This window comes from Myxocyprinus asiaticus, chromosome 43 (genome assembly GCF_019703515.2).
Source record: "Myxocyprinus asiaticus isolate MX2 ecotype Aquarium Trade chromosome 43, UBuf_Myxa_2, whole genome shotgun sequence".
Classification (NCBI taxonomy): Eukaryota; Metazoa; Chordata; class Actinopteri; order Cypriniformes; family Catostomidae; genus Myxocyprinus; species Myxocyprinus asiaticus.
In genome coordinates, this window is record NC_059386.1 from 31,297,655 (window position 1) to 31,310,335 (window position 12,681).

Genomic DNA, 12,681 nt, shown 5'->3' on the forward strand with positions numbered 1-12,681 from the left:
TAGACCAGGGTAGACTATACTGGAGCTTTAATATAGGAGAAACCTCTCAGGACAACCGGGTAGGAGAAAGCCATTTAAAGACTCTGTCACTGCTCACCGCCCGTCTTTGCAAGTTGTATGTACATGAATAAGCGACAATATCGTCTGGTTATGAGAAAAGCCAAACCAGACGATATTAGTTAACCCTACAACCACTGACTAAGAACGGAACTGGCTATCCATTTTCGGGAGGTTTACGTAATTTAATAACGGCTGGCGTAAGTCTCCAAAGATCAAAAGGACAATGAATAGAAGAGGATTTAGAGTAATCAATAACCTAAAAATGTTAAATTAAAAGAATGATCAGAAATTAATTTGAGCTTAAATATAAATTAGAGGTCAACTTAAAATTGGAGTCAGATTAATATAAAATTGGAGTCAGATAAAATGAATAACGGAATTAAATGTGTGAATTAACAATAATTGATTTACTTCAGCGCTCAGAAATGACAGAACAACGCAAAGACCTTCAAGGGCAATTTATTGAAGTTCCAGTCCGGAACGGATATGAAAATGATTTATTAGATATCTTATTTCTTTTTAAAAAACAATGCAAAAATGTTAATGAACCACAAAACAGGCTTCATTCTCTTAGAACCAAATAAAATTTCAGATTTCTTTCTTTGAATTTTGGGGGTGAAATACGGCCTGGACATGTTCTTGACAGGTTTTGTGAGATTCATCCAGAATGCTTATTACAATTTTAGGTAGAAAAAAAATATAAAGACATTGAAAAAAATCAAAGACCAAAAGATGACAGAAAGCAGTGCCATGGTAAACAGAACAGAATGTATCACAAAACAAAACATAATATTTATAAATGATGGATGTTATGAATGAAAGAGGAAGAGAGAGAAGGGAGGGGCATGCAGAAAAAGCACATTGACTCATTAACTATTTACTCCAGTAACTATTCCTGAATGGCCATGTCTCAAACACTTTTAAATATGCATGTAAGGACACTTCTGCATACCTGTTCAGGACATCTAAAGTGTACAGTTTTAAGGCCAGAAACATACACAAGGACATGAATACAGTAAACACTGTTTACTACACAAGCTTGTTTTTCATGTGTCAGAACCAAGGTGTTAAAATTTTCTTCAGAAACAATTTTTTTTTGGAATTATGGTTTATCATGAATGTCTACACTGCAAAAAACATATTCCTAATCAAATATCTGAACAACCTTAAAACAAGTTACGTTTTTCTAAAAAATCATCTTGAAGACTTGTTTTAAGTAACTGTCCACATATCTTGTTCAGTTGGTAGATTTTTTCCCCTCTCTATTAAACCTCACTAAATGGTTTTATTTTTAATTTTCTAAAAGCCATTTTTCCCAGCTAATACAAGATGAAGCCTGACTGAGTGACTGCTCAAGATAAAAATACTTTGTCCAGAACAGGAGAGTGTCACGCTGCATCTCTGCTGCATTACAAACACAAATTCTCATGCCCATTCCATCAGGACCATAGAAAATATGCCATAACAAACAGCTCACTCTTCACGTTCCACTGTGCAATGAAAATTCCATCCACGTGAACCTTTTCCAAAAATAGAGATCCAGTATTCGCCAGCAATGAATCAATTCACATCCACAGCTGGACAAAACACCATACCAATTATATAACCAACCACAGCATGTCTGCTGCCGCTGAGCCATGGAGTCAAGCTATGGGTTAATGTTAATGAACAGCTCAGACTAAACAGATATGTGCATGCAACCACACATATTGAGAGCTTATTTCAGGCCTCTCAAAGCCTGGCGAGTGTGGAACTGACATGTCTGCCCTGAACGATGGCAAAAAATTAGATATGGGATCATATAACAATCAGATATGATTTAGTAGACTGAATCACACAAGATATGGGTAAAATTGAGTTTGTGGGTGATGTCATAACATCATTGGCATTATTGGCTCATGAACCAGTGTCACAGTGCATGCAACAAAATAATACGATTATAAAAGTTTTGTTTACTCATTCATAAGGAGCTTTTTAAGCTAAAGAGTGTAATTTTTGCGCAGTTAGTTTCACCAAACAGAATAGCAAAAATAACTAGATAAGTATATTTTCTGAAGAAAATGTTAGCAGCCACAACAATGTCCCACTTAGGGCCTTAGTACATTTCCACATGTCAAAAGAGCCCACCCCCATGTCTCAAATAAGTTCTGGTGCACAGATATTGTGTTCTGAGTGGTTGCTAGGGTGTTGTTAGCAGGTTGCTAGGGTGATATGAGTGGTTGCTAGGGTGACACTAAAATTGTCTCACAATCACAAGTAAAACGAGGCCAACCCCATGTCTTGATGATATTCTGGTGCCGAGATATGGTGTTCTGGGGGTTGCCAGGGCATTGCTAGGTGGTTGCTAGGGTAATGTGGGTGGTTGCTAGGGTGTCACTAAACTTTCCTTACTGCCCTAAGTGAAAGAGGCCACCCCCATGTCTCGATGATGTTCTGGTGCCGAGATATGTTGTTTTGGGTGGTTGCTAGGGCATTGTTAGGTGGTTGGCAGGCTGATGGTGGTGGATGTCTCTATGATGTTCTGGTGCCGAGATATGGTGTTCTGGGGGGTTTCTAGGGCATTGCTAGGTGGTTGGTAGGGTGATGTGAGTGGTTGCCAGGGTGTAAGTAAACTTGTCTTACAGCCCCAAGTGAAACGAGGCGAGTTTACTGATTTTGGAAAATCCCTAAATAAAGGTCAGACCAATAGTAGCCTAATAGTGATGCCTAATGATTGAATGAATGAATGAATGAAATCTGCACTAATGATTGTTTTCCAACTGTTTTCTGAAACACTCTCCCCATCTACCATTGGCTGAGCCAATGTTGCCGTATCGGGTTGGTCAGGATGCTAAAAAAACAACATTGCAATGTTTTGAAAGCTTTTCAGAGAAATCAACCTACCAATGGATTACTTAAAGTTATATTAAAATGGGATAGGAGAAAGTATTTTAACATCAGAAAAATTACACACTTCAGGTTTAAGTATAAACTTTGTCTAAGAGTCAAACAAAGACAAAAATGAGACACTCAGTGACATAAGAGTAAGACTGTACAGCTATAGAAATTAATGTAGACAGCATAGCTCAGATGATGCCATAGAAACTGCTATCCATCTTGCACTTAGTCACCTGGAAAATAAAAACTCCTACGTCAGAATGCTGTTCATTGATTTCAGTTCAGCATTTAACACCATCATTCCTCAGACCCTTATCAATAAACTGCATCATCTTGGACTGAACACATCACTCAGTAACTGGGTACTAGGCTTCCTGAACAACAGGCCTCAGGTCATCAGAATCCACACCAGCACTTCTCACCCCATCATACTTAACACCGGCACTCCACAAGGTTGTGTACTGAGCCCACTACTTTACACCCTGCTGACACATGACTGCGTCGCCAAGCACAAAATCAATCACATCATTAAGTTTGCTGATGATACCACAGTCGTTGGGCTCATCTACAACAACGATGGGACAGCCTACAGGGAAGAGGTGAGGCAGCTTAAGGCCTGGTGCATGGAAAATAATCTCTCCATTAACATCAGCAAAACAAAGGAGCTGATTATTGACTTCAGACGGCACAGGGCAGCTCACCCCCCTTTGCATATCAGTGGTGTGGAAGTGGAAACAGCACACAGCATCAGATTCCTTGGTGTCAGAGGTGGATAGAGTAGCCAAAAACTGTACTCAAGTAAAAGTACAATTACTTTAAAAAATAATTACTCAAGTAGAAGTAAAAGTACTAACATAAATAATTACTTGAGTAAGAGTAAGAAAGTATCCAGTTAACTCAAATTACTCAAGTAGTGAGTAACTTGTTACTTTCACAAATGACATAATAGACATTAACTCCCCTATATTCCATTACATAATACACATTTAACATGTATTACAGAATTATTATTATTAATAATGGAAATTCTGTCATCATTCACCATCATGTTGTTCCAAACCCGTATGACTTTCTTTCTTCCATGCATATTTTGAAAGTGAATGGTGACCGAGACTGTCAGTCCCTAACATTCTGTCTTACATATTTTGTGTTCCACATAATACAAAGGGTCACACTGGTTTGGAACAACATGAGGGTAGGGAAATTATTACAGAATATTAAATTATGGCTGAGCTATCACTTTAAAGGGATAGTTCACCCAAAAATGAAAATGATCTCATCATTTACTCACCCTCATGACATCACAGATGTGTATGACTTCCTTTCTTCTATAGAACACAAATTAAGATTTTTAGAAGAATATTTTAGCTCTGTACGCCAAAATTTTTATGCTCCAAAAAGCACATAAAGGCAGCATAAATGTAATCCATAAGACTCCAGTAGTTAAATCCATATCTTCAAAAGGGATATGATAGGTGTGGGTGAGAAACAGATCAATATTTGTAATTTTTTGCTAGACATTCTTCTCTGCATATCGCCCCCTGCTGGGTGTGAATCACCAAAAACACAAGAAGAAGAATGTGAAGGTGATCTGTTTCTCTGTTTCTCATCCACATCTATCACATTGCTTCTGAAGATACTGATTTAACCACTGAAGTCTTATGGATTACTTTTATGCTGACTTATGTGATTTTCTTTAGCTTTAAAATGTTGCCACCTATTCACTTGCATTGTATGGACCTACAGAGCTGAGACATTCTTCTAAAAATCTTCATTTGCGTTCAGCAGATGAAAGAAAGTCATACACATCTGGGATGGCATGAGGGTGAGTAAATAATGAGAATTTTAATTTTTGGTCAAACTATCCCTTTAAGGGCTCTTGTCAGATCTGGATGAATTTGTCAATAAGAAGAGAGGTTTGGAAACATTCATGATCATGCTTTATTAATGCCTACTTTCTCTATTTCATAGCTTTTAAAGTCCTGTGTGGATTCTTATTTCTGTGTAGTTACAGTTTCAGTGTCGAAAGAATTTAGATCATTAGTTCTGTTCAGCAGTACTGCCGCTCTCTAAATGCAGATTACGCATCCCCGGTCACGGGACACTCGCTGTGTCTGAAACAGCCCCTATCCACTATACATTTGATGTACACTCGATAACAGTTAATTGCCCACAATCCACCATGGGGAAGACGTACAGGCTGGGAGTTTACTGCTTCCTTCTATTTTAAAAGTGCATATGTGATGTTGTTTCTGCGACAGCCCCATTGCTCCGACTCTCGGTGTATATGTCAGTGTCCGAATTCACTCACTCATTTCGTTCACTCACTGCTGAGATATAGTGCACTCACTGCCATTCACTATATAGGAAATAGTGAACAAGTGAACGATTTCGGACACAGCCACTCTCTTCGCCATACGATTGCCTCGCGCCCATGCCCCTCTCTGTGCATGTGCAAAAATGCTGTCTGTTTGTGCTCCAGTTGACAATCACACGAACGGCAGAGCAAAAGGCATTTACACTTAACTTGGATGTTTACATGGATTTATACAGTTAATCTGCCTGAAGTAGCTGCAATAGTTTCCAGTAAATGCGTAAATACTGCTCATTACATGCGGGACGCGGGACAAAGCACACTGATATATTGCTGCAGATTTAAAAATGTACACTTAAAAACTGATGTCATAAGAGCCCAGTTACATTATCACCCTGAAAATGACCATCACATTACACAGAAAAGCCCTTGTTAGCATTAGAGCCAAAACTTACCTCAGAGTGCTGCCTTAAATTGGAGCTGTGATTTTAATCTTGAAATATCAGCTTGTCTTGGTGTTAAATTAAGGCATTGCATGACGAAACTATACTTTTTTCACTGTGCAGAGCGAAGAAATTGTTTCACTTTGAAGAGTTTGATGCTGCAGCATTGATGACTTGAGTGACAGTCTATGACTGCGCGCGCAGCTGTGTGAACTTCCACTCTCGTAAAAGTCCCATTCAATAATCTCTCAATAAATTACACATTAATTAAAATTAAACCCAGCAATGTAACAACAGGAACACCGCCCATTGTAAAGAAGTAAAAGTACAACATTTCAATAGAAATGTACTTGAGTGAGAGTAAAAAGTACCCACTTTTAAACCTACTCTAAAAGTAATTTTTTTTTCTTCAAAAAGTTACTCAAGTAAATGTAATGGAGTAAATGTAGTGCGTTACTACCCACTCTGCTTGGTGTACACGTTTCAGATAACCTGTCATGGTCACTAACCACCTCCTCCTTGGTGAAAAAGGCACAACAGCGCCTCTCCTTCTTAAGGAGACTTAAAAGAGCTGGCCTGAAAACCCCCATCCTCGTCAGCTTCTATAAATGTGTCATTGAGAGTGTACTCCATCACTGTCTGTTATGGAAGCTGCTCAGTCTCAGACAGGAAAGCCCTCCAACGGATATTCCTGCCATAAAAGACACTTATGTTGTGCGGTGCAGAAGGAAGGCCACCGCCATCAGGAAAGGCCCCACTCACCCATGACATGGTATGTTCAATCATCTGCCTTCTGGTTGAAGGCTAAAGAGTATTCTTGCAAAGACCTCAAGATTGAAGAATAGTTTCTTCCCACAGGCAGTCAGACTTCTCAACAACCCGGCCTGACTACTCATACAAACATCCATACGGACTCAAGCCTGAAAAAAATAAAAACACCTCTGTGAAAAGAAAATAACATGAAATGCCACCAAAAATGAGAAGGGCTCTTACTTTGGTCACTGTGATTTCAGACGTCATCCAAAGCCTTATAACCCCTCAAGGTAAGTATGTTACCATACAACAACCATAGCCAGCATAATGCTGCTTGGGCGTACTAATAGTCCCTTTTTTGTCCTAATTTCTTGCTTCCTCCAGCCATTCAAACATCTTTCCTCAGGTCTCACCCAATCAGCTACAATTTTCTGAACTGGCAGATGGAATTTCAATGCTCATAAGGGCTCTTTGAATCCAGTAGAGTGATACGCAGAACATCTCTTTATCCCCTAAAGGCATATGGAGGTCACAGGACTTGCCTGCCACATGGGTGTTTCATCTGAGTAGACAGCCTGAATATATAACACCATATCCACTTCATAGATATAATATCCAATTTAAAAGTGAAGTGTCACATAAAAATAATTTAGCAAAAATCTAAGTATAGTGAGGATGGATCACTAGCACAATTCATGATCAAAACGGGCTGTCGCATTGTTAATAACAAATCTCTTTACAGACACAACTACGGTCTTGTCTCAGAAGCCGAAAGCAGCTCTTATTCCCCCCTGAGGAGTCGCCGGACTACATCATACAAGCTCCTACTAGTACTTCTCAATTTGGTCGACTCTCAATTCGGTCGACAGGCTGATGTGGAACTTGCTTCTATAAACCTATTCTCTCCAACTTGGTCACCAACTGAGGAGAAGAAACCAGACACGGAGGCTACTAAAACACAACCGGCATCAGCTGCCTCTGCCAGCCAGAGTAAGTCAGCACCTGCAAAGCCAAACTACACTTTGAAATTCACACTGGCTGGCCACACAAAAGCAGTCTCTTCCGTCAAGTTCAGTCCAAGTGGGGAGTGGCTCACCAGTTCATCTGCTGATAAGCTTATCAAAATATGGGGAGCATATGATGGGAAGTTCGAGAAGACAATATCTGGACACAAACTTGGCATCTTGGATGTGGCCTGGTCCTCAGACTCCAACCTCCTGGTCTCAGCTTCTGATGACAAGACCCTGAAGATCTGGGATGTGAGCTCTGGCAAATGTTTGAAAACACTGAAGGGCCACAGCAACTATGTCTTTTGTTGCAACTTCAACCCGCAGTCCAATATCATCGTATCTGAATCTTTTGATGAGGGTGTGAGAATTTGGGATGTTAAAACAGGGAAATGCCTAAAGACCCTACCTACACACTCTGACCCTGTCTCTGCAGTTCATTTCAATAAAGATGTCTCATTGATTGTGTCCAGCAGTTATGATGGACTTTGTCATATCTGGGACACAGCAACAGGCCAGTGCCTTAAAACACTCATCGATGAAGACAACCCACCTGTGTCATTTGTGAAGTTCTTTCCCAATGGCAAATACATCTTGACACACTGGATAACACTTTGAAGCTTTGGGACTACAGCAAAGGAAAGTGTTTGAAAACATACACACGAGAAGTACTGCATATTTGCAAATTGCTCCATCACTGGTGGAAAGTGGATTGTGTCTGGCTCAGAGGACAACATGGTCTATATCTGGAACCTTCAGACCAAGGATATCGTACAGTATCTACAGGGGCACACGGATGTGGTGATCTCAACCGCCTGCCACCCCACAGAAAACATAATTGCATCAGCAGCACTAGAAAATGACAAAACGATCAAACTTTGGAAGAGTGATTGCTTGATTGGGGGAAATGTCACGCTGGTCTGATCATACTGACATCAAGGCTTGGTAAGAGGACTGGCGAGATGCCCACTCCTAACCCAGCAACTCCTTTTCTCAGCTCACGAGCACTAAAACTTTCACTTTCTCCCTGCCTTACCGTAAGCTCTCGTTCATCTTCAGTTTAAGCCAGCATTTCCACTGCTCACATCCAGCAAACTTATAAACGGTTGGCTTGACCTGTAAATCAAAGCAGCTTTGTTTCTTCACTGATCTATTAGAACAATGCAAGCTTTCCTGTCTTGTTTTTGTTTGTTTTTTTGCTTTGTAAGTTGTAGAGTAACACTTTTTGTCCAGTGGTGAATTGTACACTTCTTCAAGGCAGGAAAAAAGCCTTGGGCACATCTTAAGTGGCCATTTTAACAGAAATGTTCTGAGAATTACAATTTTCTGTCTGTATATATAGCATTCCAAAGGTAAATTTATATGAGGGTTTTACAGCTCCAGTCCATCATTTGCCCAAAAGAATGTTCTAAGCCTGGAGTGGGTGTCCCAAATACCAACGAAATTGTTATTTGGCAATGTCAAATCAAACCTCCACATATGAAATGCGTTGTATGGTTGGGATGTGTTTAGAACGGTGCCGCTCCACTATTTCACATATTTCTGTACAGCACAAACATGCGAATGTTAAAGCAGCAATTAAACGATTCATTATGTTATAGTTGAAAAAAATAAAAAAATAAAATAAAAAAAAATCTAAGTATAGCAACATGGTTCTATGAGACCAGGTAGCAAATCTATGTTCTTACTTTAATTTTTGTTACCTAAATCAATAAAATGTGACACTTAAAAACACTCCTAAAACTTTTTGAGGCCACTGTAGATTGCGCAATATGCAGGTAGTACTACGCTATTGTTCCATTCTGAACACAGCCCATATATGCATCCACCGGGGGTCTGTGAAGGGAATCATTTAATTATTTTATTCTAAGCTGAATTCTCCTTAATTCATGAGGTGGCCACAAACAGATGACACAAACTTATTCCTTTAATTAAAAAACAGCTGCAGAGTCAATGCACCTTATAATACAAACACATTTACAGCACCAATGGACCTTATAGATAAAAACAGGTTGTGTGGGCCTTAGCATCATTGGAGACCTACAAACACAGCTGCACATAATCTTTGAAATATCTCGGCACAATAAAGACCGCTGTTGTGGTTGTGACGAGTCTTATTTTGCGCAATGGACACGCCTCTCTCTAATTACACTCATTAAGAGCGGTGAGCTCACAATCTAACCATTATCCCTCAGAAAACAGGGTGCTCATTGCACCTCATTATCATTATGGCTCCTTGTGTTACCGCCTTTGATTTCAATAATATGTATCTCAGGGGCCACGGGCTCCAAGATAACCCGGCCGTCCTCCGGGATTTCCGGGGCTTATTAGCTGTCCAAGGAAACGCAGAGCAATTACCAAATGAAGCCTTTAGTGGGAACAGTCTCAAACACCATTTTCTTGTTTTTCAAAGACCAAATGGAAAAAAAGCAAAACAAAAGGTAGATAAATAAAGTTTTTCACAATTTGTCACAAAAGATCATGAAAAACTGGACTGGTTTGCTGGCTTTAGAGGGGTTTTGGACACTTGTCAGCTGACTTTCTTTCTTCTGAGGAACACAAAAGGAAATGTTAACCACTTAGCAATGCCTTAGCAACCACCCAAAACACCCTATCAACTGCAAAACAATGTGCAAAAGCACTCAGAACACTCTAACCACTACATAGCAATGTACTAGCAACTGCATAACAATGCTCAAAAATCACTCAGAACACCATAACAACAGTATAGCAATGCCCTAGCAACCACCCAGAATGCCTTAAAAACCACACAAAAATGTGCAAAAAACATTCAGAACAGCCTAGCAACCACCCAGAACACCCTAGCAACCATATAACAATGTGCAAAAACACTCAGAACACCCTAACAACCACATACCAATGCCTTAGCAACCACATAACAAATGCACAAAAATCACCCAGAACACCTTAGCAACCATATAGCAATGCCCTAACAATCAACAAGTGCATCCTAGCAACCAAATAACAATGTGCCAAAACACTCAGAACACACTAACAACCACCAAGAAATGCCTTAGCAACAACCCGGAACACCCTTACAACCACATAACAATGTGTAAAAAACACTCAGAAGACCTTAACAACTGCATAGCAATGCCCAAGAAACCACCCAGAACACTCTAGCAACTGCGTTAAAATGTGCAGCAACACTCAGAACACTCTAACAACCACCTAGCAATCCCTAGCAACCACTCAGAACATCTTAGCAACCGCAGAATATTTTGCAAAAACACTCAGAATACCCTAATAACCACCTAGTAATGCCCTAGCAACCACATAACCATACTCAAAAATCATTCAGAACACCTTAGAAATTGTACAGCAATACCCTATTAACCACCAAGTCCATTCTTACAACTAGGGCTGGGACAATTCATCGTCATAATCGATGTCATCGATTACAGAAATACGTCAATTTGCATAACGTGTTGGCACGTCGCAATGGAGTAATTAAAATGGCAGCGCCCAGTTTAAGTATGGATTCCCCGAAGAACAAGCTGCAGCTAAAAAAATCTCATCTAACATCTAAAGCATGGGAGTATTTTAGCCAGAGACCCAATAATGTGGTGCTGTGTAAACTATGCAAATTGGAAATGGCTTATCACAGCAGTAAAACCGCCATGAACGAACACTTGAAGCGAAAGCATCCCAGAGCGCTTTGTCAAGACGGCAGCAAGGCAGCATTGTAAGTCCTGTTTACTTTTTGTCCCCACCCAAGCATGACATATTAGTATTACAACACGTGTTTCTGTTAGTAGTAGTCACTTTAAATTGATTTTCTAAATGTTTCCTCATCGCCCCCATGTTAAAAGTAATTTCTGCACCGCTGCTAACGTAGGGTGACCATACGTCCTCTTTTTCCCGGACATGTCCTCGTTTTCGGACCTTAAAAAAGCGTCCGGCCGGGATTTCTAAATTTGCGAAAATGTCCGGGATTCGGCTTTAGTTGCATTATGATGTGCATCTGGTCTAATACTTCATTGTGTTCACGCATATTTGCATTGCTTTAACCCCTCTTTGTAAGTCCCGCCTTCTCGCACACCAATTGGTCAATTATAAGAGGTTTGCAGCAACTATTGGCCAAATTCCTGCCTGTCAATCTCTCCGCGAACGCGCAAAGCGCTGTTGTGTTCGGCATCAAACAGTTGCTTGACAGTAGCAGCAAATGACAGATGAGTGGAAACAATGCCCAAACGAAAGTGCAAATTTACAGAAGATTTGCACAAAAAATTCCCATGCTTTCGTCCAGGTCAAGATCCGTGGGAAGCAGAATGTATGACATGTAAAGCTGGCACTTATGTGTCAGTTGCTAATAAAGGTGCAAGTGCTTTTAGAAGCACACATAAGCTCTGTGAAGCATAAAGGGTCAGCAAAAGGTGAAAGTTCATCAGGTAAATTAATGGACTACTTTTTGCGACCAGGTAAAATTGTTATCACATTGCTTCATTTTCCATGGCCATTCAAAATAACAGTAATAGTAAATGAAGGTACACTCATGGCATCAAATGTTTTATTTTAGTACATGGACATTAAAAAGAATGTTGGAAATGTTTATTTATTTATATATATATTTATGTTATGCTAATAGAGTGTCTTTTTTCACTGTATTAAAGTTTGCATTCATAGTAACACTGTTTTTTGTTGCAGAATAATGCCCTGCTGTGCACACTTTGTTTTTTGTACATTTGTTTGTGTTTAAGAGAAGATGATTTAATAAAATATTGAAATATTAATGAGACAAGATTTTTTATATTTATTTTGGGTTAATGAATTGTTATATTAATCAAGTAATAAGAATAAAAAAAATCTTTAGAATAATCGGCAAATTAGTCATTAGATTAATCGACTAATCGGAAAAATAATCGTTAGATTAATCGATAAAAAAATAATCGTTAGGTGCAGCCCTACTTACAACCACTTAAAATTGCCCTACCAACCACTCAGAACACCCTAGCAACCACATAACAATATGCAAAAACTCTCAGAACACATTAAAAACCAAGTAGCAATAGCCCTAGCAACCACCCAGAATGCCTTAGCAACCACACAACAATGTGCAGAAACACTCATAACACTCTAACAACCACCTAGCAATGCCCTAGCAATCACACAGAACACCTTAGCAACCACATAGCAATGTGCAAAAACACTCAGAACACCTTAAAAATCACATAGCAATGCCCTAGCAACCACCCAGAACACCTTA

The 12,681-nt window shown here is 39.6% G+C and overlaps 1 pseudogene; it reads left to right on the plus strand.

The window, feature by feature from the left end:
* The first annotated feature begins 7,142 nt into the window (after window positions 1-7,142).
* LOC127433582 (WD repeat-containing protein 5-like) lies at window positions 7,143-8,378 on the plus strand (annotated as a pseudogene).
* The last annotated feature ends 4,303 nt before the right edge of the window (window positions 8,379-12,681 follow it).